Source organism: Trachinotus anak, unplaced genomic scaffold (genome assembly GCF_046630095.1).
Source record: "Trachinotus anak isolate AG129_WGS33_773 ecotype Australia unplaced genomic scaffold, CSIRO_AGI_Tana_v1 ptg000008l, whole genome shotgun sequence".
Classification (NCBI taxonomy): domain Eukaryota; kingdom Metazoa; phylum Chordata; class Actinopteri; order Carangiformes; family Carangidae; genus Trachinotus; species Trachinotus anak.
The window spans coordinates 4,055,725-4,062,879 of record NW_027273859.1 but is presented as its reverse complement, the minus strand read 5'-3'; positions in this window follow the sequence as shown (position 1 = coordinate 4,062,879).

Sequence of the window (7,155 nt, the reverse complement as noted above, 5' to 3'; positions counted from 1 at the left end):
AATCAGTTTTAGATCCAACAATGTCGGCTTTGTTTAAAGGGAGGGTAAGCATGTTGCCATGGGCAACAACATTCATGTACAACATCTGTGTGTGTCTAACCAATCAGCACCACATGATTGTTTGGTCTCTTTCTTGAAAGACATTACTAAGCTTCTCATGTCTTTATTCTCTGTTTAAACTAATTGCAGTAGTATTTTGGCTGTAAGAAGAGTTCTGTCCTGTAGCACATCTGTTTACACTACGGAGATGTGATCAGACCAATGCTCCCTTTCTAAATGTATTTTATATATATATATATATATATATATATATATATATATATTTTTTTATTTATATATATATATATATATATATATATATATATATATATATATATATATATATATATATAAGCAAAACCCCACAGCTTTAAGCCTGTTAGTGGTAAAGTATAAGCATTTTACATCAATAGGACACATAACACAAAGCACATTGTTTGACAATAAACATAAAAATTCAGTGACTATCTCAAGGATGGAGTAAGCTCAAGACCTTACAGTATTATAGAAAGAAACCCAACAGAGCAAAACAAAACAAAATTATTTCTCAAGGTCCACTTACTAGCCTGGGCTTCCTCCGCAGATGGTGTTTGTTTAATAACTGAAAAACTCAGCAAGTCACCATCCTAAGCAAATTCCATCTGCTCAGGAAGACCACGGGATGCAGTTAGAAGCTCAGAGAAAAGATATGAAACTGATCTTTTTTTTCTCTACTTGACAAAAATACTTTTTCAACAATGAACATTCACATGGTGCAAATATGAAGTTGTTCATCTTATTTCATAATATAACAGCACGCATTACGTGAAATATACTGTCCCAATTACAAGCAGACTAGAGACACAGTGTTTAGTCTGTACATTTCCAGTCGATTAATTCCAATTAGTTGCCAGTAGTGGTGTTTCAGTCGGTGCACAGCAGGTCAGCTGAGCTGGCAAAGAATTAAAATTTTGTCCCCTGACAAGCATAATTTTCATCTTATTTTAAGAAGCTCAAATTTAAGCCCTGCAGAAAACCATTAGGAAGACATTTCCTGAACAACAGACAAGTTTGTATGAAATTCAAGTAACAATCATACATTTTTGCTGTCGGCTATATTATCACAGCACTGACCCGAATTAATGTTCATATAGTTGAAAGTAATTTGTCATTTTTAAATCGTTGCACAGGTGTTTTTCTGACAGTATACATAGTTCTTCAGTCAGCAGAAAGTAGAGTCAGTAGCTAACAGTTTCAGGTCTTTGCTCCATAGTGTCTTTATATTTGTGGACAATGAAACCAGGCAGGCAGGAAAAAACAGAACTGAACCGAAATGACTTTATTAATGAGAAGCTTTTGGCCACTGCTTTTGTGAAGGAAGGTTTTGGTCATTGGTTCTGTGAAAGAATGCCCAGCTGTAAAGATTTCTGCTTGTTAAGTTGGACATATGGGTACATAGGTCTTAAGTGAGCAGTAGAGTTATGTGGGTTATAAGCACTCTCACACACAACGCAATAAAACTGTCTCGATTTAATGGGATGATTAATGCCTCTCAAACTGCTGAATGAAATATGAGGTAATCTGACTCCCCTGTCCCAGTCAAAACATGCCCAACATGAGGGCAACCCACATCCTGCCATGATGAATAGGGACCTTTTGCCACTCAGAGTCGTATTTTGCTCCACAACACAAAATTTTTGACACCAGAAACTTTAGCTGCAAAAGTTGTGTCCGTCAGCACATAACACAGCATGCAAATGTGTGAATTCATCTTAGATCATTTGTACCTCTTCAAGGCCCAGTGGAACATGATGGCTAAGCAGGTGGGGAGCACTGGTACCTACAGGAAATGGTGACTTAACAGTGGGACTTAACAGCACCAAACTGATAAAAAAGACACCCTAAACAGGATATTAAACAGCTAATAAACATTTAGAGGCATGTATGTTTCCCTTTAAATCCTTCCCAGGCATTTTGAGGAAAGTGATTGTTTGAATTTCCACAGGATGAATGCATGCTGTCGACCACATCTGATGCAATTGACTCATATGGTGAGGTAATAACGTCATGTCATTACGCTGGTAATCTGGGGTGGCATGAGGGACCCCTGACTGGTACATAAACCATGTGTGACTGAGGCATTCATGCATGAAATACAGCAAATTTCTCTGTTCTTTCATTTATGCTCAGCTTTAAATAAATGCACCGGCTCTTTATGCTTCATGTCGAAAAACTAAATTATAAGATTAAATGATTAACCGAGAGTAAATTTGCCTGTTATCTATGGTGGTCACTGTGGTTGTTGATGAATGCCATTGGCTAAATAATTATGTGGGCAGAGATTTCTGGCTTTCATTTACCGGCCTCATTTGGAACAAAAATATCTGCACCTAGTGGAATTTCAACACACTCCTCCACATACTGACATTTTCAACTGCTCAGCAGCAGAGGATGAGTACGGATGATTATCAATAAATATATAGATAAATAAACACTAAAATAAAAAGTAAATGAATATATTTAGTAGTGAATAAATCAAAACATGAATGCTGAAATAAATAAAGAAATAAACAATTAAAGCACAAAATACAATGAATGAATGATGGAAATTAATTATCACATAAATAAATGTCTTCAAATTATTCATGCATTTATGTTTATTTTGTATGTATTTTTACATGTTTTCATTTGTCTCTGTGTTTGCACATTTTTTCATTTATTTCCTTATACTTTTTTCTTTCTTCCTTTCTTTGCCTATAATGAAATAAATGGCACTAAAGTCACTGTACAGAAGTAGACAGATCTAAATAAATAAACAGAAATGCCAAAATATGTGAAAGAAAAAAAGTAAATGTATAGAAATTTAGAAATAAAAGAATGGTTATTTATTTGTTTCCTGATTAATTACCAACATTTGCGTATTTAAGCATTTAGTTATGTATTTCTGTGTTCACCTCTGTGTTTGTCCTTTATCTATTAATTGCCATATTTATTTAGTTTTTGTACATTTCTACATTTCCATTTTTATTCATTTATGTATTTTCACATTTATGGAGTCATATTTTGTCCTCCATAGATAATGCACTGATTCTCAAAAAAATAAATAAATAAAAAGCCTTTTTCTTGAAGCATAACTTTCTCTGAAAATGTGGCTTCATTTTTGCAGTTACATGCCATCATGTGCGAGATCAGCTCAAATTGCTGCAGTTTCTATAGGCTGCCAACAGAGGTCAATAAAAGTCACACATTTCTTAATACCTCCTTATAATGTTCATGCATAAAAAAGCTAGAACAAATGTGCACGCTGGCTGTTGTCAGAAACAGCGCAAGGCCGCTGCTGTTTCTACTTGGCTTTCAGTGAATGTTCACAGGGAAGAAATCTGGTGTTTTGGAGCCAGAGAGAACATGAAGGGATAGAAGGATTTCAACACAGCAGCACAAAAAATAGCTTTAACTTTCATTTAACATTAAGTCAAGGACATGACTATTATAATGTGTTCCAGTTGTAGCGCCTTAGTTGTTAATAAACTGACTATAAATCAGAGTTTAAAAGGAACCAGCTTGTGTCTGGATGGACTCCCGTTTGAGTGGACTGTTGGCCAAGGCATGAAAGGCCTCACTGTGGTCTGGATCGGTTCAAAAAGTCCAAGTGGTAATAGGGAGGTCTGTATACATACTTATCCCCTGCAAGATAATGAGGGGTGCAAGTGGTAGAAGAAGCTCTGAGATCCTTCACACGTGAGGGTTCCAATACTATCACGTAAAAGAACTTCATTATCAGTAAAAAAATAAAATGTTACTGAAGCCCCTCCACTCAGTAGTTTTGCTCCTTGTTACTTCACTTGGATGTTTGAGCTTCACTGTGCAGAATGATGTTTGTGCCACTGTTTTCACATTCATCTACTGAAGGAGGGAAGTTGCAAAACCTGACATCTGGGTTCAAGACATGTACACAAAAGATGATTTTGTCACATTACAACAACTGACTGTGGTCCACTATGGATCTGACATCAGTATGCTGAAGCCTCGAGTGTACAAACACTATAACGCTAAAATGACATTTGAATATTTAGAACTTCTGGGGAGAAGGAGTGTGTAATTTTAATTTTTAACTAGGCTACTTGAACTTTTCAGTAGAAAAACCATATTGGACGTAAATTATCACACCAAAGTCTTAAAGTCCTACAAGTGGAAAAGTACAGAAATATTAACAGAAAAGTTTAGTATCAAAAGTAAAAGTTAATTATGCAGCAGAGACTTTACTGGCCTTTTATATTATTATTAAGTATATTATTGAAATATTGTTACTGGTGCATTAGCATGTAAGCAGGATTTTAATGTTGTGGCGAGTTGACATGGAGCTAATTTTAATGACTTTATACACTGTTTGTGCAATATTTTGTAAAATGAACATATGTACAATTTTAAATTGTCAGATAAATAGAGTAGAAGGATAAAGGAGCATAAAACAAGAATTCTTAAGGAAAGTACAAGTAATTCAAAATTGTACTTAAACAGATTTACATTTCACCACTGATCTTTGGCCACTGTCCCGGATCTAGGCACAAGGTGCTTTGCTTTGAAGTGGTGATGAGAAAGTCCCCTTGTTTCTTTCTTTTTACATCTTCAGTGCCTCATCTACTCTTTGGTGTGAGGTGTTCTTTTTAATTTGTATAATCTATGGCAATAAATTTAATCTCTCTATCTCTGGCTCAGAACAAGAGTCAAGATGTGAGCAATTATGGTTAAGCTAGACGCTGTAGGCAAAGTCATGAAAACTAAAAATTACCAGAAAAACATAAAGATTTAATTGAGCAGATTTTCCCTCACAGACTGAGGTTAACCTCCATCCCTCATATTAACACAGTTCTGTTTGGAGGCCAATTTTATTCCACTTCACATTGTGAGCGTGTGTATTCTTTTGCATTCCCCAAGTGGAAATCAAACACCTCGACTTCAGTGACAGTGCCATCTCTGTCTTCCCTTTGCTTGCAGTGTCCAGCATAGCATGGTATACCTGTCCTCATTAACTGACATGATTTTCACAAAAGGGCACTGCCACATATATATATATTCCTTCTGAGAGTGACATTTAGAAAGCTGAATGATCCAGCTGTGGTTTCTCTTTAAATAGCAGTCTGCGGCAGAAGTGGTCATCTACAGAGGTTGTATAGTGTTTCCATTAGAGAGCTACTTCAGCAAGAGTGGCCTGAGCAGCAGTAAAACTATTGTTGTGGGCTATTACCCAGCATGTGTTGTAAATGAAGGGTCCAAATGGTGCTCATTAGTGGTCTCTCCCACGCCGGCCATCACAGAGGACAGGGGCTTTAAAGACCCACCCCCCTGGCCAGGAGACAAACAAGCCCAGTGCAGGGGCAGTAGCTGGATTTTTACATTTAAACAGATCCGCTAATTACTCCCTGAAAGCCAGGCCCAGGCCTCGTGATGCATGGGATGGCTGTGAAAAATGCATTCCTCCTGGGCAGGTCACTCAGATCTCCAAACTGAACACCAGCTCCTGACAGGCTGTGAAAATCTGTCCGGACTTTGCCAAAGTTGTTATGCTGTTGCTCTAATACCCTCAGGGGCCTGAAGCCAGGGTTCTTATTCTGCTGCTAACCGTGGAGTTGAACTTATTACAACATGTCATGTTTTTAGAGCAGTTAAGCTGGTTGACTCTCAAACAACAAGGCAACAAAAAGTAAATGAATCATTTGGAGTTTACAGTTTTTTTTGTCAATTGCTTATAAATGTGATCTGATCATTTTCATCTAAGTCGCAATTAGAGACAAACACAGCGTCCCTAAGCCAATAACACACAATGTTCGGGAGGAATTTTGGATCATTCTTCTTTACAGAACTGCTTCAGCTCAGACAGATTCTTAGGATACCTGCACGTCTTCTCTATCGGGTTTACTGACTGGACCAACAGGTGGATTTTCCTTGTCTGAAGTCATTCTGTAGTAGATTTACTTAGAGCTTGAATTATATAATTATGGTGTGGGGGTGGGGAGAGGGGTGCAAGTATATAATTAATTAATTATTAATTAATGTAATTTTTGATTACATTCACCAAAAGATATCACTAGATTTAAGTGATATCTTTTTTGCCCTGTTACTGAATCAAGAGAAAGTTTCAGAGCGAGAATTAATTTTCCCCCTGATGATGCTCCCTCCATCCTGCTTCACCTTCGGGATGATGTTTTCATCTTGGTATGCTGTTCCCTTTTTGCACCACACATGCTGCCCACACAATTCAATCATAGTTACATTAGTCGACAAAATATTTTCCCAGTAGTGTTGTGTCAAGCTGCTCTTTGGCAAACGTCAGACACGTAGTGATATTTTTGGAGAGCAGCAGCTTCCTCTATGGCAGGACACTATGCTCAGTGCAGCCACACACCATGATTTGCATATGGTAGACTCATGAACAGTGATGTTAACCAGCTCCAATAATTCTTTAGCTGTTACTCTGATGTTCTTTGGTATATTACTGATCATTCGGCATTGAATCTTTGGAGTCATCTTAGCTGGACGCCCACGTCTAGAGAGGATAGCCACAGAACCAACTCTATCCATTCTGAGATGACTTAGGCAACAATCCTGTGTTTTCTGAGATTTCTTTTTTGCGAGGCATGGTGCTCATCAGCCTCTTTCTGACAAACAAACTCAAAGTGAGTATTTTGTAATCAGTGTGTCTCTAACCTACACCTCAATTCGCTTTCATTAATTGGACTCCAGGTTTGATAACTCCTGACTCCACATATCTTTTGTTGATGTGTTAGCCAAGGGGTTCTCATACGTTTTTTAGCCCACACTGTGAATGTTTGAATGATGTTTTCAATACGGATAAAAGCAACACAATGATTGGTGTGTTATTAGATAAAATAGATTGTGTTTGTTCATTATTGTAACTTTGATTAAAATCTAATCATATTTTAAGACACATTTTTTCATAAATGCAGATAAGTCCAAAGGGCTCGCTTACTTTTTCTTCCCTCTGTATTTCCCAAATGTTGAAGTAATGTAATATTTTTGTTGTGTGCTCTGTATTTTCTCAAACTCGGGGGGCTGTTTGTTTCTAGGCCTGAAGTCTGTTTTAAAGATGAATTTTTACTCAAATTTGCAAATGTGTCT